At 44.2% G+C, this 27,802-nt stretch overlaps 1 protein-coding gene across 3 annotated transcripts in view; it reads right to left on the reverse strand.

Moving 5' to 3' along the window:
- The window catches only part of KCNIP1 (potassium voltage-gated channel interacting protein 1), a 135,319-nt gene that overhangs the window by 43,013 nt on the left and 64,504 nt on the right, over positions 1–27,802 (reverse strand). Inside the window, exon 1 of one of the 3 annotated variants that reach the window (XM_006269700.4) lies at positions 14,388–14,409. The exons of the other annotated variants lie outside the window; for them this stretch is intronic. The gene's annotated coding sequence lies outside the window, so the exon portion shown is untranslated. Of the gene's footprint in view, positions 1–14,387; positions 14,410–27,802 lie in introns of those variants that run through there. 3 annotated transcript variants of the gene reach the window in all.

Consider the following 27,802-nt stretch of genomic DNA (forward strand, 5'->3'; position numbering starts at 1 on the left):
TTACAAATTAGTAATGATGTGCCACAGTTTGGTAAATCTATCCTCATTCAAAGAAAACAAGCTTTAGAAATTCAGACATACAAAAAACTAGAACTCTTGGTTCCAAAATTATACCTTTTATTAGGCCACTAAAAGGTATCATTTTGGAACCAAGAGTCCTGTTTTTTGTATGTCTTTTTGTGTCAGACCAACATGGCTACCAAGCACACCTTAGAAATTCAGGGCATTTATACATGTGCTCTCGGAGTGGGGGGGGGGGTGCTTTAATTAGAGTGGGTCCAAGAGCCGCTCTAATTAAAGTGCCTAGAGAATCTTGTGTATCAGCTTACCCATGCTGAAAAATGGTGGCGTGACACTTTAACTAAAGCTTGTTGAACGAGTTTTAGTTCAATAAACTAAAGCTACTATTGATAATGAAAGCTTGCCCCCTTCTTCACCTTCTTGACAAAGCAGCAGTCTGTGTGCTTGGGCAGAGCTGGGGGCTTAGTTAAGATACTGATACTTAGTGACTGAGGTGTTGTTGGCGCATTTGACTTTGTAAGGTAGTACTTTGTGCCTGATAAACTTAATTGGGTTTTTGCAACACAACAGAGGCTTCCTTGCAGAGATTGACATTTGCAGGGTTTATCTGCTCAGATCTTAAGGATTGCTTTTCCTAAATGCAACACTGTATATACATGTTAATCAATACAGTTTAACAAGTCTAGTTCAGACTGTCCTAGTCTGTATTAATTTTAATCCTTATTCAATAAAGATTAGTTAATTTGGACTGCGGCCAATTTTAATTTGGACTACAAACATCCAAGTGTATATAGTGATGGCTGTAGTCCAGATTAAACCTAGAAAAACATAATGCCTATAAACAGCCTTAGGGTGTAATTCATCTTCTTCAGCTCATTTTACACAGAAATTCTTTGTGGTCAATTCAACACCTTTGGTCATAGAGGAAAAATGCTTTCATAATACAAATTAGCCAGATTTTTGCTCGAAAGACTTTCTTCCATCCCCCATGCTAAGAAAAATTGCTGGGTTTCTGTCAGTTTTTTTTTTTCTTTTTAATCAATTGCTGGGTAAAGTTAAGAACAATAAAATGGCCCATAAAAGGATGGGCTGCTTTTTTGTCTTCTTTCTTCCTACATAAATCAATATGAATCCTTTAAGTGTCTGAAAAAGGTAGCAATGATTCTTTATGCCTCGAATCCTACATTCTCTTCCTTTCCCTTTGGGGAATATTTAGGAACTCAACAAAAACATCTGAAGCTTCAAATCTGGTCAAGGAGATGGGTCACAATAAAAAGAGCTCAACAATTTTCCAACACTTACATTCCAAAAACAGTGAAAAATAATTTTCTTAGTAAAACTGATCTAGAGTGTGTGCATTGTACTTTAATATTGACACTCTCATTTGGGAAGAATCTGGGTTACCTCACTATATTCCATTGTATCTTGTGCTAAAAGGATAACGTGGCTTTTCACAGACTGTACTGTAGACAGTGGAGAAAGAAAAGACCTACTACTTCATTTAATCTAGCCTTGTCAATTCAAATCTGTGCCCTCCAAAACACTGTCCTTGCATGAAACTACTCCACTCTTTAATGGACTTCAGAGTTTTAGTCAGCCATTGCTTGCATTTGAACTTTGCTCAGTTGCTTCCTGCTTTTTTCACAGTTCCTGTCTAACTGGTGCCACTTTAAACTCCTCCTTCCCCTTCTAAAGTCAAGCTCTGTAGGGTACAACGTGTCCCCAGCTAACAGCAATAAAAGAGATGCAAGTATCTAAAGATAGAATCTGGCCTTTGGTGTTGACATAATGCAAATTCTTATTAAGTGTTTAATAGCTTTTCTTAGTCACCACTTAGTTGCTTTCAGTCTTTTCTCATAATTCAGTTCCTCCAGTGATCTTTTTCTGAAATGTTCATATCCAGAACCAATCACAGTATTCTCAATGGTCTTCTAAGGAATCATCACATCCTTATTTGTGATGTGGTTTCTACATTTTAAAATATATTTTAACTCATCTGATTTGCTGTGCATTATCCCATTTGACCATATTCATTTCCAGCTTCACAGCTTTTCAAGTATGACTTGTATGTAAATATTCAGAATATGTATTACTTGAATATATAGGGGTAAATTTTTGTTAGAGCAAATCTCACTTTACTATGATATATGAACATAAAACGTTTGAGGGTTTCATTTCAATATTTATTTTAGCATTTACTGGAGAATGAAGTTAGGCAGTCTTAATAATAAATGGGAAGACTTGTTTTTTTAAAGGAAGGTATAGAAATACAATTGCTTTTTTCCAGTCCTCTAGTCTGTCACTGGTTCTACATGACTTTTAAATAAATAATTGCAAGCTATTTAATAAATTCATTAGCTAATTTTATGTTGTTAGCCCATGCATATCAAAATCTTGCTGATTTACTCCAATTTTGACTTGCCAATTTATTCCAATGTTTCCATCTATTAACGTGCCTTCCTTTATAACAGTGGAAATACTGACATAGTTTTCCTTTCTTCCTAATTGCCCCTATGCCTTTTTTATTTTTCTCATTAAAAGAAGGTTTTAATGAGCAGGTAGTTCAACAATTTCAAGTGCATCATTGGCTTCATCCCACACCTCATTAATAATGGTCCTACTTTCTCTCAATATAATTGTAAAGGCTTTTTTTCCCCCTCCCTAATCCATTTGGTTAGCATTAACTAAGTGTACTTTCTAAAAAACAAAATGTTTTCTATTTAACGATTAATTGGCTCTCTATCAATTAATCATCTGGTTCCTTCTAACAGTTCAAGAAATTGCTCATGAAGCTAGACTGGCAACTTTTTGTTTTGTTTGTACTTCGCTGCAATGCAATTTTTGTGTTTAACGTGCTCTAACAATCTTGCATATACATGTCTACACTGATATTCAGAAAAAAAGGAATGAGAGGCAGAAGGGCTAGAAGTCAGGAACAAAGATTTGCAGGACTGCTAGCAGCAATCTTCCTGTGCTCAGAGCCTTCATACCCAGATAGTTTTAAAACACCCTACACAAAGGAACAGACTAGGAGGTGAGCAGGGGCAGAGCTCCCCTCAAACCTGGAGGTTTAGCAGAGTTCCCAAGGCTGAGCTGGACTGCTGCCAGGAGTCAAGTGCTTGATGTGTATGTTGTTGGCAACCTTAAGCTTCATTCTAACTATCACACTAGTAAATGAGTTAATTCATTCAATTAACTGCCTTTGGATGTTGTCTTGTTGTCTAAAATTGGCAGTATAAGCCAATTTTATGTCAAGCCAAAGCTCTTCCTCATACCTTTCCTGCCTAGTTTAAAGCCTGCCTAACATACCTTGACACATAGGTGATGCATAAAGAGGCAAGGGGGGGGGGGGAGGGGCACGTGCCGGCATGGGGTGGGGGTGGGGGCAGAAGCTGCTGCCGGCTTCTGTGGGAGTTTGCCACTCACACCCCTCCCCCTTGCTGCTGATGTGGCTGGCGGCATCTGTGGGCAGTCCCTGCTTGCTGCTCACTGCTGCCAACGCTGCTGCTGGTGGCTGCGGGTGGTCCCTGCCACTATGGTGCCCCCACAGTCTCGGGAGGCACCAGTTGTTCATGCCCTGACAGTTTTTATCTTGGAGTCTGGTTCCTCTCTTGCCTAAGTGAAGACATATGAAACTGGGTGAGCAATTCACAATTTAGTGAAATCTTCGTTACAGCTAGTTTGAAAGTTGTCCCTCAACAGATAATCGTACAGAGATATCTAAAATGGGGGAAGCCTTCCAGTGACCAGGAGACTGGTTTAGAGAAAGCATGGGGAGCATTGCTCTGCTGCTCCCTCCATTCCCATAGGCCCACAGACTGGAAGGGAAAGGGAGGGAAGAGGGGCAGCAGTTGGGCAGTGATCCCCAGACATCCTCCCCCCAGCCAGGGACATCCTGGTCTGGGGAAGGTACAGGGACCTCTCCCCACTGCTCCACTCCATCTGGGCACCAGGAAGAGTAGAGCAGCTGCTGCTCCCCACGCCTTCCCCAGACCAGGATCACCCAGATCTGGGGAAAGCACGTGGAACAGGGGCAGCTGCAGGCTGGATCACTTCTACTCTCTTTTCCCACCAAGATTTCTAGTAATGGAAATGAATGCTTGTTCCTACTTTAAGAATGATTGTCTCACTTCTGCTTAGGAATTAATCATACCAGGTTTTTCTCTTGGATATATAACTTTCTGAATCCTGGCAACTTGAAAGGCCACATTTCTCCTGATCCCATGATGTAGTAGGTAAAATTATTAAAGGTGCTCAAGCTACGAGCAACCTGGTTAAAAGAGAAGGGATTAGGAACAGGGTCAAATTAGTTTTCCTTTTAATGTCAAGGAGCCAGAGATTGCTGATCTCTAGGTCATGTTGCTGAGCTTATCATCTGCATTTCTGAGAGTTCTGAATGGGTTGGGACATGTTGGGCAAGTTGGGGCTGGTGGATGAGGTTGGAGAGATTTTTTTACTTAATCTCAGCCCAGATGATAATTTGTATTACTTATTTTGTGAGAAAATATTCTATCTCTGTGCTTATCACATCCAATAGAGGCATTTTGCAAATCAAAGGCTGACCTCACTTTACAGCAACCTTAAATTTTTTGCATGAACATGAATGTTTTATGGATTACTACCAGAAAGAAAATACTGCATTCTGTTGCTTTTGCTGTTTGGAGCTACTGCATTCTCATTAAAGTAGCTCAATATTTCAACTAAACGCATATGCTATTCAACAGAGTCGGTTTTCTCTGAGATCATATACAATTCCTTATATTTATTCTAATACTTTTGTTACTTTTGAGTACTTCTGTATCTCAAGTCCCTTGAAAATGAATCTCTGAAAGTGAGGTTCACTATTGTAAACTGCACCAAATGGAATTTTTGTGTCTGTGAACCTCCTCTAGCAGAGCAGAGTAATTTCATCTTTTGAAATGCCAAGGTAACTTCAAGTTGTCAGCCTAAAGGTACAGCTGTACAAACTGACAAAACACAGCAGTTCATCATTGGGGAAAAGAGAGAGTTTTCCAAGTGCTCATCAGTTTTACTATTTATACTTGAGACGTGCAAGAACAACCCAATCTTGTTCCCACTGAGGTCAAGGGCAAAAATTCTATTAATTTAAAATATTTCATCTCCCCTGCCCTGTGCCTGCAGTGCTTTCAGTTTCACTGGAATTTAGGGTTCATGTTAGCAAGGACACAATTCTTCACCAGCTTTCTTTTAAAGACATAATGCAATATAATACACATCAGACACATGCTGCATATTCCCAGGCTAAACAGTTACCAGGATGTTCAGTATCTGGCACACAGAATTATTACATTCAGTAATTTACTACCACCATAACTAGGAGTGCAGGGAATATTTCAGCATGAAATAAGGTAATGGCTAGGATTAAAGACCTGCTGGGATTAAATCTTCAAAGCCCCTCTGCTTATTTAATTGAAAACTGTAATAATAGATACTAAATTAATGCTCTGGATAAAAACATCCAGAACAGGCAGACCTGTCAACTTCCTCCAGCCAAAAATCAATACACATGCAGCATATGTAGCAGAATTCAGACTAACTCCATATGCAATCCCAATAGTATATTTATGAAAAAAATCTAATATTATTTAAATACTTTTTCCTCAAATGTGAGATCTTGCATATTACACACATTAGTCTCAAATAAATGTAACTGCCCACAACAGACAACACAAAGTGCTCCTGTTTCTCTTGCTATAAGCATCCAAATCAAATGACAGAGGTTGCCTCTGATCAAGCAAAACCTTCAACAAAGCTATTTTGTGCAAACCAAAGTCACTAAACCTTTGCAAAGCTGCAGATGGATCTACCACTGCTGACAGCTTCTGCAAACAGCTCATTTTCTGGTCTACAAAAAACACACATTTAGGGACCAGCAGCAGAAGTGCTTCAGTGGTCATAATACAAAATCTAAGGGAAATCTCTCAAAGTATTTTGGTCTCATGCCAGTTGGCCTTGCACATCAGAACAAGTACTGGGAAGTAGATGGGAGCCAGCACAGTTAATGGAGCACAGATGCTGACACCTGTCCATTTCACTAAGAATGGAGGCCATTGCCTTCTGTAACAACTGAAGCTACAGAATACTTTTCAGCAGAAGACCCAGGGAGCCTGTCTTGCAGTAATGTAACATGGACATGGCCAGGCTGGCTGTAAACAAGCCTAAATTAGTAATATGAGGCCATGAATTCCTGGGAAACTGCAGATAAAAAGCAGATTGAAATGTTGCTCCTGCACAGAAATCAAAGAGGTACTTAGGAGTCCAAAGGACTTTTAGAGGCATAGATTCATTCTGCTAAAAGGGTTAGTTACAAGATACATCAGTCTTCAAAGCAGTTTCATGGTAGACATTTTAGCTGGCTTGATCTCTTCAAGTTGACTAAGGCTGAAGACTTGAGTCATGGGGCTGAGTGTTAACTGAATACTGAAGGAACTGCAGTTCTCTGTATTTATGTCTTCTAGTGGTCTCACAAATATACAGTGACAGAAAGAAGCTCTACAGAAGACCCTGCATTAAATCATAAGAGTATGAGCATTTGCCTCCTCCCCCATATGCTCCCTCTGAAAGCTATCTGAAAGGAACTTCAGTGAAAAAAGACTTTGAACTGGAAGTGTGATTATAGAAGCCACAGAACCAAAGCAGGAGAGAGAGAGGAAGAGAACAAACATACATGGCTCCTTTGCTACCAGTATGACATTATTTAAACAACGACAAATTCACCCCTGGCATAACTCCCTGGACAAAATAACTAAATGCATCAAGTAGCCATGTAGCTGTTTTGTGAAGGCACAGTATGGGACAGGCACAGAAAAGGGTTCTTACTAGGACACTGCACATGCTAACTAAATCACAAGCCTTTAATTCCAAAAGTGTCTTAACACTATACGCAAGTTTAAGTATTTAACCAATTGTTGATTCCTCAAAAGCAGGGATCTGGGTTTTCCATTTCCTGCATAAAAATGTGGATTTTCACCTTTAAAGGGGAAAAACATGGGAAATTTTCCTCTCTGAAGTGGGAAACCATGGGTTTTCCCTTGTACAAACTGCTATCCACAGGCTGGCAGAGTTCTAGCCTGCTACAAGCTGCTTGCAAAAAGGGCACGAAACCCTAAGCCCTGTCTGTGTCTGGAGAGGGAGTGGGAGAAGGGGCAAGGGTAGGGCATGAGAATCTGAGACCAGCCAGAGCTGGCTCAGACTCACTTTGCCCCCTGACAGCTTTGGGGTAAGTAGGACCTAGAGGCTGTGGCAGGGCTGGGGGCCTGGGGCCTAGGGGCAGCTGGTAGCTGCTTCTGGCAGGGCTGGGGAGGGCAGGGGGCTGCAGGTTGGGAATGAGGGGTCCAGCAATTTCATGGTCCCTGTGTGGCCCCTGGGTCTGATTTCATGGGTTTTGGGGAAGGTAGGGGATGAGAAGCCTGGTGACAAGCAGAGCAAGCAGGATGGAAAAGGGGAGGGAGAGGAAGAGGAGGAGGGGAAGTGGGAGGAGCTGGAGGGCTCTGGGATCTGCAGTGGGCACAGCTGGTGGCAGGGCCAATCAGAGCTGTAATGGGGCCACAGCTGTTAGGGGCAGCCCCACTCCACTGGCCTGTGCTATGCTGTACCCACTGCCACCATCTGGAACCATTTGGCAGTGAGCACCCTGGAGCAAGGGTAGCAGGCGGGGTCTTCAGTGGGTCAGGGACCTGTGGGGCAGACCTGACCTGGCCTCATGGGTGGCCCCTGCTGCATCCCCAACCTGCTTCCCCTCTGGGAGGGTACACAGAGCACACTGTACATAGTCTGCATTAAAGTGGAAGAGGGTGCTTTATTGGTGATGGGTGTGGTGGTTGGTGGAGGGGCTCAGTGGTTCAGGAGAGAAGGGGGGAGGGCAGTGGGAATGGATTCTGTGTTTGTGGAGGGGAATAAAGCAATTTTGAGAAAACTGTCTGCAGTGAGTGTGGTGAGGGCGTGTGTGGTGTGGCTGGGGTACATGGCCAGCTGGCCTGGGGGCCTACCACAGGGAGTGCAGGAGCAGGTGGTCTGCCAGTGCCTCTTGCACTGGGTGCTTTGGCCCTCACTGCTGTGTGTGTGGTGTGCTGGGGGCCTCCGTTGGGGTGAGGGAGGAAAGGGAGAGGGAGCATTGCTGTTGCTGCCACTGCAGCTGGTGTTTGCAACAGGCTTCCTCCACCCACTGAACCTCCTCTACCCATGCCTCATGGAATAGCTTCCCCAGGCCTCACAGATGTTATGCAGCACACAGGCTGCAATGATGACCCAAGTGATGTTGAGCTCTGCAACCTTGAGATGGGTAGTGAGGGTGCACGAGCATCCCTTCAGGTGGCTAAAGGCACACTCCACTAGCATCTGTTGAAATGTGCCTGGCAGGGGTCCAGCTGGCTGGTATAGGGCTGCATGAGCCAGGAAAGCAGCAGGTAGGTGGAGCCCGTGATGATGAAGGGTGGTGGTCAGCTGGAGGTCAGGTACCTTGGCATGAAGCAGCCACTCTCCACCAGGGGTGGAAGGGAAGAGTTCAAGAACATGTAAGCATCATGGATGCTGCCTGCCCAGCCAGTACTTACGTTGGTGAAGGCACTATGGTGGTCAATAATGGCCTGCAATATGATGGAGTGAATAGTAGTAGGTGATTACCATGGAGGAGGCAGATGATGGGGATGTGGGTCCTGTCCAGGGACCTGATGCACTGGGGGAAACCCAGGGTGTAGAACCCTGCCACCACCTTCAGGGGGTTGTGCACATCCACAGCACGGTATGCCCCAGCACGTCCTGGAGGACACTGCAGACCTTCAGGATGGCCTCCTCAGTTGTCACCTTGTCCACACTGAAGAGGTGGCCAACACAGCACAGGCTGGCGGGTGTGGCCATCTTGAGCAGGGTAATTGCCAGCCAGGTCTCCTCAGGGAGAGGCAGCTGCATGGTGGTGGCCTGCCACTCCAGGTGTGGGCACAGGTGGTTGAAGAGCTCCTGGAAGGTGGTCTGGGTCATCTGAAGGGACTCTAGCCACTGCTCATCATCTGAGGTGCTCTGGACAATGTGCAGCCACCACACCTGACTGACCAGGTGGACCCACAGGTGGCAGGGCTGGAGCTCCAGGGGCTTATGGATGACACCGGTGGCAGCATCCATGTGTGCATCATTGGCATCCCTGCTGGGGTCTAGGTGGCATCCCAATAGCTGGTCAGAAGCAGGGCAGTAGCAGGGAGCCTTAGATACCACGATGAGTCTGGCTACATGGCTGCACAGTATGGGGGAGCAGGCAAGGCCAAGACTGACTTGGGCCAGGTGATGATCACTGTTGTGGTGAAGCACAGTGAGCACAGTGGCAAGCAGGGTGGCAAGCGCCAGCCTGGGGCACAGCTTGTTGCTCCTGGGGCCTGGGGGTAGAGCAGCCATCACACAGTGGGCACAGGCTCTGGCAACAGAGTTATAGAGGGCTGTGCCAGCATGCTGCAGACTGATTTGAGACAGAAACATAGGTGGCCAGGGAGCACCCCGTGGGGGTGGCTTTTAAAGAGGGTCACTGGCCCCAGGCAGATGTGGCCAGAACCTCCAGCTCCCCCTGGATGCTGCAGGGTGGGTGGCACAAGGGCTAGAGGAGGCTGGGAGCAGGCTAGTGCCATGAGGAGAAAATCTGCTCTCAAGTGGCTGCACATGTAAATGCTTGCCCAAGGCAGGTTTACTGCACAGTAAACCCATATAGCACTAATTGCACATGTAGATGCACCCAGAATAGGCTATCTTTCTTTGAAACACTGGATCAGGGCTGGCTGAATGAATTTACTCTGATAAAACTAAATTGTAATATCATAAGCGATTATTTTTTAAGGTTATGTTTGTAGCAAGTTTATAAAAGCTTAGTAGATATTATATTGTAGACATGATACAGATAGTGATTAGTCTAATCACATCTATTGATCAGCTTGTCTTTTGGACAGTATAATGATCAACTAGTCATTGCCACATTTATTACCATCATATAGAACTATACATAAAGTAAGTCTCTTGATAATATTTAATATTATGGGTATATTTCCTGCAAGATAGATGGGTCTTATCCTTGAGGGGTGGGGAAAGAAAGGAAGTCTTGAGCTTGGTACGGTTCTTATACCTTTTCATGACTAGGTTACAACAGAAAGCATCCTTTTACTTACACAGTCTATGTTCCAAGGATAGCAATTTCAGCACTAGACAAAGTAGTTTTGCAGTTCTTTATAATATTTATCTTATAAAAATACATTTTTCTTGTAACAAAAATTAAAGCTATAAAATATAGCTACACTGCCCACCATTAATTGTAAACCTGACAAATATTAGATGGACTGGATAATTTTATAACTAGAGCGAAAGATTTTAAATTATAGGTGAGAATTACCAGTGCATCCTACTTTTATTAAAAAAGGATTTGCTATAATTTGGGAAGAAGGACTTCAAGAAAGAAATTAACTCTAGTACATATCTGGCTTGAAATTAATACCAAGACAGGAACCTGGCTAGCATTTCTAGACCTGAATTCTATTTGGAAACAAAGATATATTTTGTCTATTGGGAAAAATAAGTTTATGCACGTTTCAAGGAAAGTAATTTAGAACTTGAGCCTATTCATTAGGCAAGGTTCGGTTCATAAATTACTAGACAGGGAACTAGGAGTTTTATTTCCACCTTTACCAACCACCTACGTATATGATCTTGGTCAGCTCATTTCAGTTTATTCCCCCTCCCACTGCCCAGTAAAATGAAGATAGTTATACCTTCTTCTGTAAAGAACCTTCAGATTAAGAGCCCCATATACTACCATTCATACTAGCCACCAAAGTTTATTAATGCCTGTGACCTCATTGAAATTAAGGCTCTTAACAGAATCTTAACAGTAGTAAGCCCAGTAATAAGGGAGAACTTGGCATTAGTTTTTGAAAGAGATGATTCTTCAGACACTTATAATTAGGTGTGCTTGAGGGATTAGATAATGGCAAAACTGGTTTTGCTCTCAGTAAAGTCAACAGACCACGGTATTTTCCAGGCTGAGAAGGTTTAAAGGCGAGTTGGAATGTGTCGCGGCGCACCTCGCTGCCCCGCTCCTAGAGGGGAGAAACTGCCAGGGAGAGAGAGCCCTGGCGGAACAGAAGGAGCACAGCTGGGGGTTGCCAGGGCAACTAATAGGAAGCAGCTGACCAGAAGGGGCAGGGCCTGGCTCCTATAAAGCCTAGAGCCAAGGCCAGGCTGGGAGTTCTCTGCCAGCAGCCAGAGAGGCAGGAGCTCTCAGCCATGACCCTAGAAGCAGGGAGAACCGCAAGTACTGCTCAAACGGAGTTACAGAAGGCAGCTCAGGAGGCTTGAGCCGTAATGTTAAGTTATAGCCAGGCGGCTTCAATTTGAGTTACAGCCTAGGGGCTTGTGGTTTGGCTTTGGCGTTGTTATTTAAAAGACCGGAGGCTTGGGTGAGGCTGTAGGGGTTGGAGGAGGCCTCATAGGGACCCCATAGGGGCGGGGTGCCCTAGCGCCAGTGGAGGCGCAGCTTGCGCGCCAGTGGAGGTGCAATTGAGTGCAACCAGTGGGTTGCGGGCGGGGAACTGAGACCACAGATTGTGTGCAGGGTGCATAGACCCCAACCCTGAGAGGGGTGTTTTGAGAAGGCCCAGCGTGGGCACAACGAGCCCCAGGAGGGGGCACTGCTAGGAAGCCCACGACGGGTGTGGCGAGCCCCAAGAAGGGGGAGCACACTGTGAAGAAGCCCAGTGTGGGCACAACAGGTCCCAGAGAGAGGGACGATTTTATTAGGGAGCCCAGCGTGGGCACAGTGAGCCCCAAAGAGGGGGCGGCACTACTAGGAAGCCCAAGGCGGGCACAAGGAGCCGGAGCGGGGCAATATGGCAGGAGCCCGAGCGGGGCAATATATGAGAGGCCCAAGAGGGGCCAGATTGAGAAGCCCAGGATGGGCGTAGCGAGCCCGGTAATCGGCTAGCGCTGCAGGGAAAAACCCAGGACAGGGGCAGGGTGCTGCGGTGGACCCAGACAGAAAGGGTTAGCAGCACAGCGCCCCAGAGAAGGACAGGGTGCTGCGGTGGTCCCCAAGGAAAGGGGATAGCAGCACAGCGTCCTGCAAGAAGGGGAAGCAGCGCGGTGGGCCTGAAAGACCGGAGGCTCGAGATAAGAGTCCCAAGGTGGACAAAGGTCCCTGCGTGGGACAACACTTGTAGAAGAGGCCCCAGAGAAGGGGGGCAGCATTTTAGGAAGCCCAAGGAGGGCACGGCGAGCCCCGAAGAGGGGAGCGCCTTGTGAGAGAAGACCCCAGAGAGGGGGCAGACTATATAGAGAAGGACACACCAACGTCAGGTAAATCGGCGAGGCTTGGGGCGTGGTAGTAGGGGTGGTAGGAGCCACGCATAGCCCACAAGTCTAGGGTGCTTGAGTAGCACCCATCGGACGGGGAGACCTACGAGGGGTCCAGGAGTTTACGTGCCCGAGGAGACGCAAGGCAGCCTCCCTATTACATTTACCTTAAGAGCAAAGACGTGGCGGGCGAGAATGGAGGGTGCCCTTGGGCCGAATTAGAGCGGAGAGAGGGCCTTGAGGAGATCACGGCCCTCCTGAAGGACCCCGCCGTGACAGAATGATACATCCATGTATCTACACAGCCTGGAAAAATAAAGTTGAATTTCATCCTTGCAAATTATATTTTAAAAAAGTATACTGAGTACTTATTGAAATATCAAATTCTTAAACACATTTACTTAAAGCTGAACTGTATTTTAATACTTAATAAATAAATTAATAGTATTATTGCCTGGTTGGCGAGATCAATTTTCATATCACAGATACTATTTCTTTTTTATTTCTATGTTGGCTATAACATCCTCCCATACCCATCCATTTTTCTAGAATCATTAAAGATCATTTTAGTTCTATTTCCTTCACTAAATGAGAAATATTTTATTTAATTATACATAGAGCTAAGCTCAGCAAGGCTGATGCCTGTAAAACCCTTGATTAAAACCAGCTGCAGGGAAAGGGGGGTGGTTCTACATAAGACACTGCGTTGCTGTGTCGATGCACTATGGCAATGTAACATCAGCGGGCACAAACCGTGATGCTGATGCTACATCACTGTACTGATGAGCTACTTTGTTATAGTGCATTGCTGTGGCAACATAGCTGCTAAAAATAACTGTGCCACCAGGATGGTGCAGTAACAGGCGTGTCTACACGTGATGCTATATTGCCAATGGACGCATCTACACGTGACGCTACATGGCCATAGCAATGCACTTCAGTGACATAGCACATGTGGGTATGTACACATGACCAGCAGGTACTTTGCTGTACCGGTGCACTCCTTCATTATAGCACAGCGAAGTAGCTGCTAAACATACCCATGTGCCACATGTACAGCACAGTATTGCGCCATGCTTTAGTAGTTCCAGAAAGAAGCACTAAAGCACGGAGCAGTAACATTGTTGCCGTAGGGCAATGTGTAGATGCACTCGGTATGTATTAAAATATGCAGTGGCATCAATCATACAAATACGGACAGTTTTGGGATGGCTTGGCTAGGACCAGCAATGGTCCATGCAAATTCTTATTTTATTTTTAAATAATTACATTTTGTTTTTCTACATTTCACGTTTTATATGTAGGAGAATAATTCAAATACGTATTCTCAAAACAGGTCAATGTGTGCACTCCAGTTGACCCAGAATAGGCCTCAGATCAGGACTCTGGGCTCTCCTCTGCCTTCCATATATATTCTTATCTCTCCATCATATGAATTAAGTGGAACACAGGGTTATATTTTCCAAGATTTCTTTTTCTTTGTTAGAAGTATAGTATATGGAAAATTATTGCCTTTTGTGGTTGCTTTGCTGGCAAAGGGTTGCTGAAAATGCTCTTCCGGGTCAGGAGCAACCTTCTGATGTTTTCACAGAACACACTCCAAAGTGGAAATAAGGCTGGATAAAAGGAGTTAAGGAACTGATATACTCTGAACAAATCTGGTGGGTTTCCAGTCATACTAAACTAAACTTCATGAAGCAAGTAAATGAGCTCATAAACTCCAGCAAACTCTGCAGAGCCCATTTTGTATTAAACCATTGCCTCCAGAAAGCATACAGAAAGACTGCAAAATTGGGACTACACACATTTCAAAACAGGGCACTGCTTACCTAGACATATGTTGCTCACTCGTTCTCCAATTTCAAAAATTACCCTGGGAGCTTGGTAATTTTCAACCACCTTTTGACTTATTGGCTACAAACATGGAAAAGGGACCAAAGCTAGTCAATTTGTACATTTCCTTACTTAGGAAACCTCTTCCTTTTAAAGACAGGTGACTAAGACAGTCAAATTGGTTTAAATTTTACCTCTCTGATACAGGTAATACCATCGGGCGGTGTCTAGGAAAAAGTAAGAAAAAATGTAACAAAAGAAAATTAAAATCAGATATGCTTTTGTCTCAAATTTTATTTCTTTAAAGTGAAGCTGCATGGGACCTGCAAAGTGACAAGGGCTCCCATTTACCAAGAGACGGTATGATGGTTTCCAGCAGTTGCTTAGATGCTGTGGTTTTTACTGCACTGCCTTTCTCTCTTACCCAGAAGGACAGTGAAGGAAGTCAGAGCTCCCTCTTCCCTATGTGACACAAGATGATAGTGAAACACAGGACACTGCAGGATGGAAAACATGCAGTCAGTCATGCAGCCATGCTCTGTGAGAGAGATCAATGAGGGGTGGATGCATCATGACACTATGGAGCAGTGATTTCAGCAGCTCTGATACTGAGCACCCCTCATGCGATTTTATAAGTTTGGACAGAGGGTCTCTCCCTTCCTGCAGTGGTGACCGTTCTTCTCTTTCCTTCTCCAGGTCAGAATACTTCTGTGTCTAGAAATGAAAAATGATTAGTGGATTTGGAGTAAACCTTAGGCACCTGGAGACATCAAGTGTTGGGAAAGCTGATGCTTGCAATAGAGCAAGATGCTGCAGTTTCTGTGCATCTTGGGGGAAAAAGAGTCATTAGTACATGAAGTTAAAGCAAACAATATTAGGATTGTTATTGTTGAGGTTTAAAAAACAAATAAAAAAGCAGTTTGTTTCTTATTTTGAGCTGGATCCTATTCTACCTATTAAGTGCCGGACTAAGATGCCAAAGTGTGACACTGTTCTACCCTGCTCAAATCCTTGAAAAAACGTATTAATACCAAAGGCAGGTGGGTACTCCTCCTCTTGCTTACTGATACTTGTCATTTAGCTTAAGGTTGAGATGACAGCATGTTAGAAACATAGATGCATTAATGGATTGTCAGGGATCCAAGCAGAGGGAAATATAATCACATGTAGGCACTGAGTAGGTGGACTAGGAGCTGGCCCACTCTAGCCACATTTTTTACCTCAGACATTTGGATGCTACAGTTTGATCTGCAATCATCTGTGAAGAGTTGTCTGGAACTCTAGAGCATGTGTCAGTATAACCGTGCCCACAAGTTTCCTGGCTTTCTCTCTAGACTGTTCAGCTTCTGTCTTTGGGTCAGTCCAGGTTCATCCGTTTCCTTAGTTTTCATTAACTTTGTACCACAAAATACTTAAAATTGCATTAAAAAAACCTTTCAACATCCCACATCCTCTAGTACCTAACACCTGATCTCTTCCTTGCTGATGTCTGCAACCACTAGAGAAGTTACCTCTGCCTTATATATACGCATAAACAAGAGCAACTTGCTCAGCTGGTGCTGCTCCATTCATGGCATCATAAACTACATATCTGAAACAGGCAGAGATACTGTTACCAGTCTGAGACACCAACCTATACTTTCATACACTTTCTTTCTCTATGAGGCCAATCCTGCAGGTCAGAGTTGCAGGAAACCCTCGCTATTCATGGAGTTGACATTTGCGGTTTTGAATATTCGCGGTGCAGCATGATGACACTTTGTTACAGCGCCGGCGGTGTCTGTGGGAGCTCCACACTTGCTATTGTCAGGCTCCTGCCACTGCCACCTAGCTCCCACCGCTGGGTTCCTGCCACCACCAGTGCAGCCATGCTCCCCCAGCTCTAGGGGGCAGGCAACGTTCATGAACACAGTACAGTATTTTACATCTGCGGTGCTCGGGACTGCAGGGAGGCTGTTAGGAAGGCCAAGGCAGAGATGGAGCTAGGGCTACCGACCAGAATTAAGGATAATAAAAAGTCTTTTTCAAATACATAGGAAATAAGACAAAGGCACCGGGTAACATGGGGCCCCTACAGGATAGGCTTGGCAATCTGGTGATTGCGGCAAACGAAATAGCTGACTTCTTTAACGAATTCTTTGCTGCCATATTCTTGAACAGGGACCAGGCCATCTCCCCCAATAGAACTGTGGACAGACCCAGAGGAGGCACCGCCTTGCCTAGGGTCAGGGAACTTTTGGAAGGGCTGGCTATGTTTAAATCAGTAGGTCCAGATGCTCTTCACCCAAGGGTGTTGAGGGAATTGGCGGGGGTCATAGCAGGGCCCTTGGCACGGCTCTATGAGTGCTCATGGGGCACTGGTCAGGTACCAGAGGATTGGAAGAGGGCCAATGTGGTCCCCATTTACAAGAAGGGGAGAAAGGAGGACCCCAGCAATTATAGTCCAGTCAGTCTTACCTCAGTCCTTGGGAAGACCTTTGAGAAAATTATCAAGGAGCACATCTGCAAGGGACCAGCAGGGGATGCAATGCTCAGGGGCAACCAACTTGTGTTCATTGAGGGCAGGTCCTGCCTCACTAACCTGGTTTCTTTTTATGATCAGGTCACAAAGTCCCTGGATGAGGGTGTCAGGGTGGATGTTGTCTTCCTGGACTTTAAGAAGGCCTTTGACATGGTTTCCCACCACATTCTCTTAAAAAAACTTGGCGACTGTGCCACTGATGCCTACACATTCAGATGGGTGGCAAATTGGCTAGATGGTCACACCCAGAAAGTGGTGGTGTATGGGTTCTTTTTGACCCGGAGGGATGTGGGCAGTGGAGAACCCCAGGGCTTGGTCCTAGGGCCTGTACTGTTCAACATCTTTATCAGCAATCTGGATGTGGGTGTGGAATGCACACTGTCCAAATTCACTGATGACACCAAGTTGTGGGGTGAGGTGGGCACGATGGAGGGGAGGGACAGAATCCAGCTAGATCTAGACAAATTACAGGGGTGGGCAGATGAGAATACAATGGAATTCAATGCAGACAAGTACAAGGTACTGCATCTAGGGAGAAGGAAACAGGAACACACCTATAGGCTGGAGAACACCCTTCTTGTTAACACAGTGGCAGAAAGGGATCTTGGAGTCAGGATGAACATGAGCCACCAATGCAAGGAACTGGTCAGTAAGGATAACCACACCTTGTCGTGCATCTACAGATGCATCACAAGCAGGTCCAGGGAGGTGATCCTTCCACTCTATGAGGCATTGGTCAGGCCACAGCTGGAGTACTGCATCCAGTTCTGGGTGCCTCACTTCAAGAGGGATGTGGCTAGCATTGAGAGGGTCCAGAGGAGGGCCACTCACATGGTCAAGGGGCAGCGGGGCAGGCCCTACAAAGAGAGGCTAAAGGTCCTGAGCCTATTCAACTTCCACAAGAGAAGGCTGAGGGGGAATCTGGTGATGGTTTACAAACTCACCAGGGGGGACCAGCAGGAACTGGGGGAGGCTCTGTTCCCCCAGGCACCACCTGGAGTTACTAGGAATAACGGCCACAAATTGTTAGAGAGAAGGTTCAGGCTGGACATCAGGAGACATTACTTTACAGTTGGGGCTGCCAGGCTCTGGACTCTCTCCTACCTTGGGGGTCTTCAAGAGGAAGCTGGACAGATATTTGGCTAGGGTGATATGACCCCAGCACCCATTCCTGCCTGGGGTAGGACCTGATGATCTGTTTAGGTCCCTTCTTACCCTAAGTACTATGATACTATGAGTATTCGTGGATTTCCCCATTCATGGGGATCTCTAGAATGTATCCCCCCGTGAAGGGCTAAGGTCTCCTGTATACATAAAGAAATATTCTAATGCATATGCTGCGCCTGTCTTCACCATGCTTCAGATACCATATTTATTTGAATCTAAGCCAACCCTGAATATAAGATGACCCTCCCAAAAACTAAGTTCTGTACAGTAAAACCCTTGTTATCCAGCATGCATGGGGAATGGGGGGTGCCGGGTATCTTAAAATTCCTGTTAATTGAATCCAGCTATTTTCAGCTGGCTGCGGAGCAGTGGGGGGTGGAGGGGAAAAGGGCAGGTGGTGGGCAGCCAGAGGTGGAGTGACAGCAACACAGGGTGGACGTTTCAGCCAGACGCAGAGCGGTGGCAGTGTAGGGTGGTGGGTGGTGGCGGCGGGCCTCACATGCGAGCTCTCCCCCTGCCCCTCTTCCCTCCCCTCCCCTCCCCCCACATCTGGCCAGCATGCCAGAAATTCTAGTTTATGAGGTATTCTGGTTAGTAAAATGGTAGATAACAGGGATTTTACTGTATATGGAACATTTGTAAATTTGTTATAATTTTCCAGTTATAGAAGTTAAGTATTGGAGGGTTGTTTTGAATGCGTCTCCCTCCCACAGCTACAGCAAGGAAAATAGTGGCAGGAGGAAGTGGGGCGGGGAGGGGTCAGGCAGTCCCCTTGCCCTCTGCCCCTCCTACTTTTCCCCCTGCAGTCTTCCTGCCCCCACGGTCTCTGCCTATTCCACCACTGTCTTATGGTCAGACACTGCTCAGGCTCTATTTCCTCCCCAAGCACATGTGAACTACCTGCAACAGTAAGAGGGGAAAGAGGCAGTAGGGGAGGCAGAAGCTATAGAGGGCAAGCAGAGAGGGGGTAGAAGGCTGCTGTGGGTCTGACTCTGCCCATGACCCAGACCCACAGCAGCTTCCTGCTTTCCCCCCCTCCACTTTTCACAATTTGAAACACTAAGAGCCAAAAACCCTGACTTTGAAATAAACGTGCCCAGAGTAATTCGCATATATGCAATTACTACAGACTTAGTTAATTCAGAATTAGTGCATTTTAATTTCTTGCATACTTCTGCAAGTTTCAGCACAGGTACTCTATAAATACAATTTTGAGCAACACTTTTGTACCTCCTTATATATAGTACAAACAGTGCTTGATAATACTACAAACCCAAAAGGCTTATGATTTAACATGTAGTTCATTGGGCTGGGCCCTAACAAAGTCAACAGCATTTCAGGCCATACTGGCTCCACAGCCCAGCACTGCTCAGTATGCGTGTGTACTCCAGATACCCCCCCACAAAGGACCCATGTATGAATTAGCCCTTCACTCATGACTGGAACTAGGTGTTCTTGTCACCAGTCCTGGGACACTCCAAAATTTATGTGCAGATGATGTGTGGGGCTGCCTTGTCTGGCTTCAACCCAGTGGAGCCACACTAATCACGTGAGATGGGATGACAGAGGGGGTGACAAAGCCGCTCATCTATATAGAAGTTTGGTGCTGTTTTCCAAGCATTTAAGGCTGGTGAAAAAACAAGAATAATTGGAAACAGGAAAGAAAGAAAGGCACTGCTGAACTGTGGGAGTGAAGATGAAGTCAAAATATATTTGATGCAGTGGTTTACCATGACTTGAAAAATAAGAGTTGGCACTGAGGGGGACTGCAGAGTGGGTGCAATGTTTTATTTAGATTGTCTGCACTAACCTGCCCTTGTGGTAGACCACCAGCATTTTTGGCACTGGGGAGGGTGTCAGTGCTTGTTCTGGCCTCTTCCAGTGCTGGCCTGGTATTGCAGTATCTCCAGGACTTCATATTTGGTTGTTATGATTGAGCACATGCTGCTTCCAGGAGCAATTTTATTAAAAACAATGTATTTAGGGGGGGAGAGATTTCTGGTATGTTAATGTAAGATAAGGGGCTGATTTCTAATATAAGATGAAGGGCTTTTCCCATGCTGATTGATGGGGAAAAAAACCTCATCTTATATTTGAGTAAATATGGTATATAGAGGACATAATTATCTGAGGCTAGGAAGCCTGCATCAAAGAGTATGAGAGGGCAGATCCTCACCCGGCATAAAATGGCATACTGCCGCTAAAATCAATGCAGCTATAACATGTTTAGCTATAACAACAACTGAAGACCTGTCCCTCAAATCTTAATGCCAGGATGAATTTCATGGATAAATGGTGCTTATAATAGAATGTATACATTCCTGTAAAAAGTCAAGAAAGTAACCCTTGCCCTTGCAAAACAAATTATAAGGATTTAGGATTTTATACGATGTACTTGCATATTTATTCCTACAGTCTTGAAAACTGGATCTGATGCTGTGGCTGAGATGCATTACAAGCTTTTGTACCCACTCTCCCTCTGAACCCAGGATGCCCAGTGGAGCTTCACAGGGTTTTGATCTGATATGCAGTCAGCAACATGACAAAGTCTTTGGAGTTACAGTTGTGGTTGAAAGTTAAAATAGTGCTAAGATGAAAATATATTTAAATACTAATTTCTGGACCAAAGCAACTAATAATGACAAGGTATTATTATGTTTAATAGAGTCAGATATTTTCTTTTCTTTTTTGCAACTAATAGCTTTCTTATCAGGCAAGATAACAACAGATTTCATCCTTCATCTACCAAGACCATTCTAAATTATCCTTGTTCTCAAGAAAGAGGAATTAAGTGAAAAATAAAATGCAACAGGAAAAAAAAAAGCAATGCATTGTTCTGCAGACTACTGTAGTAAAAATCTCTGCTGCTGCTATTAGAAGAATTCACTGATGCAACCAATGAAACCAAATTATCAGGATAATACTATGTAAATGCTAGTGTAAGGTAGCAATTATTGATACCTACACCCCTCAAAAATTAAGTGAGACCTACCGTATAAAGAACAGTCAGAAACCAATTAAATCACACATGAGGAGGAAATACAAATATGATGTTAGCTGTGTATGTGAAGTCATCACCCAAATATTTCATTTTGTAATAAATGTGAATCTCATGCTTGGGATAGATAATAACCTTTAACAAAGACTGAGATAAATGGTAAGGGTAGTGAGAATGGCTACATCAAATAACACCCCTAAAACCCAGAGAGACAGAAGAATTATCCAACAAAGAAGGCTGCCCCACAAATGCAAGGAGCTAAACATGAAGTATCAGAACCATGTTCTCAGTCCCTGTGGCTGATGGTATCAGCCTGTTTAATCAAGAATTGGGCCAAGAATCTTTACAAATTAGATCTAGTCAACGCTTTTTCTCCAAAAAATAATTTCTTGTCAAACAGTAACATTTAAAAGAAAAGCTGTTTTTCAGCTAGTCTTCAAAAAAATTAGAAACCATTTTTTGGATATTACAAAGTGTTACTAAAACCAGATTATGGAAGAAAAATGGTTTATAGTTTTCATTTTAATCTAAAACTGAATTTAAAGGAAATACAGGTACATTTTCAAACTGGATTCCTTCAATCACCTCAGTTGAAAACATTTTGAATTTTTATACATAAGCAATAAGGTCACTTGAACTTACTAACAATGCTGAATATTAAAGTCCAGTGGCAACACAGGGAGGTGGGTACTGAGGTCAGTCAGATGTGCGGGGTGGCAGCAAACTACAAGTTCCCCCAGGGCTCCATTTTCCCTAAAGCAGGCTCCGAGGAAGAGTTTATTGAAAAAATACCAACAGGCCACATCTACATGAGACGTTGACTGCACAGTAGCCCGAGACTACTGTGCAGTAGCATCATGTGTTAGAAACTATGACGCGATGCTACTGTGCAGTAGTTGTGGGCTACTACGCAGTCCGTGTCACAAAAGCTGTTCGTTGGCACTACTGTGCAGTAACACAGGTTAATGTGCAGTCGCTTAGTACTAGTTCATACAAGTACTAACTGACCGCACAGTAATGACTGCTCAGTCAGTATCTCATGTAGATGTAGCCACAGAATCTGAACTGGTAGTGGTTGAGGATTATTGGTAGCATGATAGCTATTTGTCTGCATATAACGAAAGAGTTCCTAGTCAGGAACATTAAAAAGCACTCCTTTTTTATCAAGATCCTTGCTCTGTTAAGGACAGAAAGCAATAATCAGGCTATTATAGAGTATATCCTCACATATTTTCAGTCCACAAGGCCTTTCATTGTAATTCACCTGAAAATGCTTTCTGGGCCTTTCATTGTAACTCACCTGAAAATGCTTTCTGGGCCATTGTAGCATAAAGGGAGACGGAGAAAAAACTTGCCAGGCATAGAAATGATATGAGAGAGGCAGAAGTTTTTTCTGTCTTTTTGTTTGTTTTTTAAGTTTTTGCAACTACATAATCCTATCTCAGCAAACTTATCCACAAAACAGATCCTTACATTTCCCCCATAAGATTCACATTTGCAGCACTTTCTTCAAGTTCATGGCTATTCTTGTGATAAAGGCACAGGAACTGTTTTAATGATTATAATAGAATTCTATGGTATACTGATGGGATACCATATGGCAAACTGCTGATATTGTGCAGCTAAAGGTGAGTGGCTATTTCTGTTCCTACTGTGTAAGAGAACAATCTAACATACTCAGTATATATTATTCACAGAGGTGTAAGAAGCAATTTGATTTTAGAAATAGGGCTAGAATACCAGGGAGCAATATTATAAATAATACATTAAGTTGTCTGTCTTGTAAGTTATAAACCAAGATAGTATGGTTGTAGACCTATTATAACAGTTCCTATGGCTGTGGTCATAGTTCCTCCATACATTCATGAGTACCCTACAGAATGTAGCCTTCATCTTTCATTTATTCCAGTTGTTTTTAAGGCTGGCCCTACTCATTCAACTATGTATCCTGAAAAATGAAAAGTCTTATTGGGTATTCTTATTGCGTATTCTTATTTAGGCTACCTCTCAACTTAAAAGCAATGATGGGTGCATCTATATGAGATGCTTAACTGCACAGTAGAGCAGTTTACCATGCAGTAAGCATGTGTTCCTACAAGTGCACATGCTTACTGCACAGTAAACTGTTCTAATCATAAGGAAATTTCTTACTTGCAAATGCAAATAGTAAATTCACTTGTTATTAGTTACTGCACAGTAGTGCTTGTGTAGAAGCCTGACTGGGAGCAAATCTGCTCCTAGTCAGCCAGCCAGCAAGGGGCAAGAGATTGCCCCCTGTCCCTGGGAGTTGCTCGGGTGGGTTCTGCCACCAGAGCCTGGGCAGGGACTGTCTCCCTGCCCCAACAGCAGGGAGCTCCAAGCCCTCAGCTCCAAGATCATGACTGAGGAGCAGAGGCTGCAAAATCCTTATCTTCCAGCCCCCACTTCACCATTGCAATCAGGAAGTGGGGCACTGGGAGATCCTTATCTCCCAGCACCAGCTCCTCATTTGTGGGGCCGGCCCTGGAAGATCCTTCTCTCCCAGCCCAAGCCCCACAACCATGGAGCTCAGGTTGGGAGAGAAGGACCTCCCAGCTCCCACTCTCCAATCATGGAGTGGGGACTGGGAGCTCCGTGGTGGCAGGGGCTGAGGAGGCACGGGAGGAAGGAAACATGCACAACATCCTGGCCAACAGTTGTGCTCCCCCCCTTCTCCCCCCGCAAGGCACCACTTGTCATGTCTGTGGAAAAACTTGCAGAGCACAGATTGGACTCCTCAGCTACTTTAAAACTCACCAGTAATCCATTCCTTGGCAGACATCATCCTCGTTTCGAGGGATAGCTGATGATGACACACATACTAAGCCAATGTAAGATAAAGGCAACTTAACTAAGTCAACTTAAGTCACATCAGAGCATACATACGTATAGCTTCTTGACATAGTGGCAGCCATCTCATGAGCTAATATAATATACCTCAGAGATGTAGTACCTTGCACTGCATTTAAGCCAACTCTGCTCCACATGTGTGTACTCCCTGACAGCTAAATTGGGTTAAAAAAAGTTAAGCCGCTTTAGCTGTCAGAAAGTTAATATGTGTGTACACAGTGCCAGCCTGCCCTACTTTTTTCCAGACTTCAGATAGCTAACCACTTCTAGAAAAATCTCTAACCATCAGTGGTACAGTTTTCAAGGCTGCTGAAAGATTGGTTTATCCCAAAAAAATCACATGGTTGGATTTCTAATCCCTTTGCTAGCTGTGAAAAAGTGTGAAAATGTCCATTGCAAGACAGTGAAACTGCCTAAATCATGTAAAAGAAAGCATGCACCTTCTATCTTGACAACTATAAACACTAAGATGCTTTTTTACAGGATTAACCACAAAGTACTTATTAACTGGCCTGCACCAACCATCCATATAATTCATCTTTATATTTTAAAATTCTACCTACTTCATTGTCTCATAAAAATCCCAACTCCTGAAGTTCCAATCTGTGATACCACCTTGCAGCTACAGAAGTTTATCCCATCTGTAACAAGGTGCGATTGAACAAACAGCTAACACATGTACTTCCTCTGTCTTCTCTGGGGACTGCCTCTACCCATCTGCTGCATAATTTTGAGTACTGCCAACTTATCTTTGCTCATTTTACTTATCAGCAGTTGGAGCATTTTTAGCTTGCAACACCAAAAAACCCAGAACCTTCTCAAAATATAAGCCACAGCTGGCCCGAAATCATTATGTTTAGTGGAAAAACTATAAATCAAGGTTTTGATGTTGTTTTTATTCTTATATGAAAAGAAAAGGATCTTTTGAATGTTTTCAAATGTGAAAAGAAGGAGAAATCTTCCACAGAAAAAGCAAGAGATTAGTTTCTTTACTGAAGATACGTGTTCAGTGAAGACTATAGTTCTGCAGTTACAATGTTTAAGAGGCAAATCATCCCCACTATTATACTAGATAGGGCTCTTCCTTGTGCTTCCTTGGCTGAAGGCATCCTGCCGGGTAGGACAAAAAGGATTGGAAACCATGGTGTAGATATAACATGGTGCTGCTTCTCGGAACAGGAAAAATATATACACCCAGCATCTGCCTACCAGTGCTAGCTATGTGATCAGCTCTGGGCAGATGTAGTCCATCCCCATCCCCAGGGCTGTTTTCAAGAAGGAAAGGGGGAGAGGGGAAGGGGAGTGAGCTGTGGCCTGGGGTTTGTCCAACTGAAGCTTGGGGGCGGGGTGTGAATTGGAACTCGCCTAACTCTCAGCTCCCCCTCCCCCCAACTCAGGCTGGGCAAACCCTAGTCCTCAGCTTGCTCTCCCTCCCTTCCCTTCTTACAGACAGCACCAGACTGTTGGAGGGTGGGATAGAGGCAGGGATGGGGAGGAGGGGTGGCTTCTTGATCCCCACCCTCCCAATCCAACCGGGCAATGTCTGTTGGGTTGGGGGTAGAGCAGGGGGAGGCACTCTAACTCATGGCACTTTATATAAAGCACCATGAGTTAGAGCAGCTTACTGGCAGCTAGACATGCCCCTCATTAGCACAATTATTTTCCTATGTACTGTGGGGATCTTCCCCTTGAATAAGTGAGGAAAACATTTCCTACATATTATTTTGTCTGTGGAACAAAAAGGGGGTGGGGAGCAGGTTAATTCAGACCTATGAAAGGGGGACTATTGGTGGGAGGTGTACACTTGCATAAGGCCCTTTTCTTATGCAATGAAACTGACACTCCACATACTATCTCACGCTAGAAGGCTATCTATAAACTTTTCTACTTCCATTTGGTATTCCATGATCTTGAGAACAGTATAGATTCAAAATGTCCTATTTTTCAGTGTTTCCCTTTATTGTCTAAAATATGGTTGATTTCTCCTGCATAGTAACAACATTGTAATTTACAGCACAAATAACATTTCATTTTATACTACCAATGACAATAAGAGAAGTATGCTTTTATGATTATGTCCCTGCCTTTGAAATAGAGACACGGTACATCTTATATACAGAAGCACAATAACATAGGGACATTTGGGAACGCACCAATTGCCAGATGAAATTAAATAAAAAAGAACAATATCTACATAGTAACTTTTTATATAGTTGAATAATTTTTGCATGGTTTATTAAACAAATGTATTTCCTGTAATATACATATTTCACAGACTGAAGAACCAAGCAGCACCTTATTTTTGATCTGTTACAATGAAGTTCTGAATGCATTCAGCATCACATCTTCAATTCAATTTTATGCATCTCTGTGCACAAAGAATAGCTCAGACTGACATATGGTAGCATTAAGGAAATAGTTAACTATGTGCTTTGTGTTGAGATATAGGATATTTTTTCTTTGGGGAGGCTCTGCTTCCCTCCTCCACCCTCTTGCTGATAGATGGAAGCAAGGTGGGGCTGTGGAGAGAAGTTGAGCTGGCCAGGCAGGCCAGGCAGCAAGGAAGAGGGAAAGCTCCTGCTATGCACCCCTCCTAGCTGTTCTGGCTGGGTCTGTGGTGGGGGGGGGGGGTTAGGGAGGGGACAGGTCCATTCATTGGGGGGCTCCACTTTCCTCCCCTCCTCCCTCAGCTGTGAAGTGAATCTGTGCTGGTCAGGTGGGCCAAGCAGCAACTGTGGGGGAAAGCCCCCACCATGTAGCCCCAGCTGTGCTGGCTGGGGGTGGGGGGGCACGGTAGAGGCTGGAGACTCTGCTCCCCTTACCTCCCTGGCCCAGTTGACAGGTGCAGGCAGAATGCAGGACAAGGGAGCAGAGGCTTTGCTGCCTTAGCTCTGTGACAGCCTGGAGATAGGGCCAGCCTGGCGCTCAGTTGCAGCAGACAAGTATGAAGCTAAGCTAGCCTACCTGACCTGCAAGGGAGAGGTTAGTGGGGGAGCCACAAAGATTCCTGGGATGCCAGGGGACTGAGAACTAACTTGAGTTGGGAGGTGATCTGGTACAGAAGTTTGCTAGACTGTCTGAAACTGATTCAATCTGATACTACTTCCACCCAGGTTTATCTTAAACTGTTTTTTGCCATTTTTATACCCATTTATGTGCACTGATTTCTGTTCTATTACAGGTTTAGATTGGTTTCCAATCACTTATACCAGTTTATATGTAATGTCTCTACGTAGCCTAAGTGATGAGAAATCCAGCTCTTCTGATTCATGCTAGGAACATTGGTGCTGACTAGTTCTGGACTTTTTGATCATGGTATAAAAAATAGCTCCAATGAATGATTCTGGTATCTTTTACCATGGAAAATCATATACTGAAGAAAAAAGGTTCATTTTCCCCCTCCCCCACTCTCCTCTATCCCACCCTCTCAGTTTACTTTTTGAAGCATTCCCTATAGCTTAAGATGTTGGCAGATGAACATATGAAGTGCTTTCAAATTACAGCAGTTCATAGCTGATCTGCTACAAGTGCCTTAGAAGTCTCAGAGCATCAGTTGACATAAGCTTCTAAGAAATAAGTTGGCCCCCCCCATTCTTTTAAAATGATTTAGGGTCATGTCTTGTCCACAGCCTCAGAAACACATTACACAAATGAAGCAAAGCTTAAACAAACTTCAAGAAGCAATGAGAGAGAAAGCCATTAAAATTTTGCTGCTGTTGCCCATTTGTACAAGCAGGCCAGTAAATCATTGTAGTTAACTGAAACACAAAGTATAACTGGTTCCTTCTTTTAGGCCAAGAATATAATGCAATAAACACTGAACTCTGAATGGTTTAAAATGGAGAGCTTCAGGCTAAATGAAGAGAGTGGAAAAAATTAGGATTTATTAACATTCTGAAATGGTTTGCCCAACTTTCTTATGTCAATGTGGTATACCTTGTCTCTCCTATACATTTTAAACAATCCTTGAGTTGGATGTTTTTTCCAGAGGTCTATACAAAGGTTACAGCGAAGATATCAAGTGTCACGTCTTTACAAGAAGGTATCATAAGTGG

The sequence above is a fragment of the Alligator mississippiensis genome, chromosome 9 (assembly GCF_030867095.1).
Source record: "Alligator mississippiensis isolate rAllMis1 chromosome 9, rAllMis1, whole genome shotgun sequence".
NCBI classification, from domain to species: Eukaryota; Metazoa; Chordata; order Crocodylia; family Alligatoridae; genus Alligator; species Alligator mississippiensis.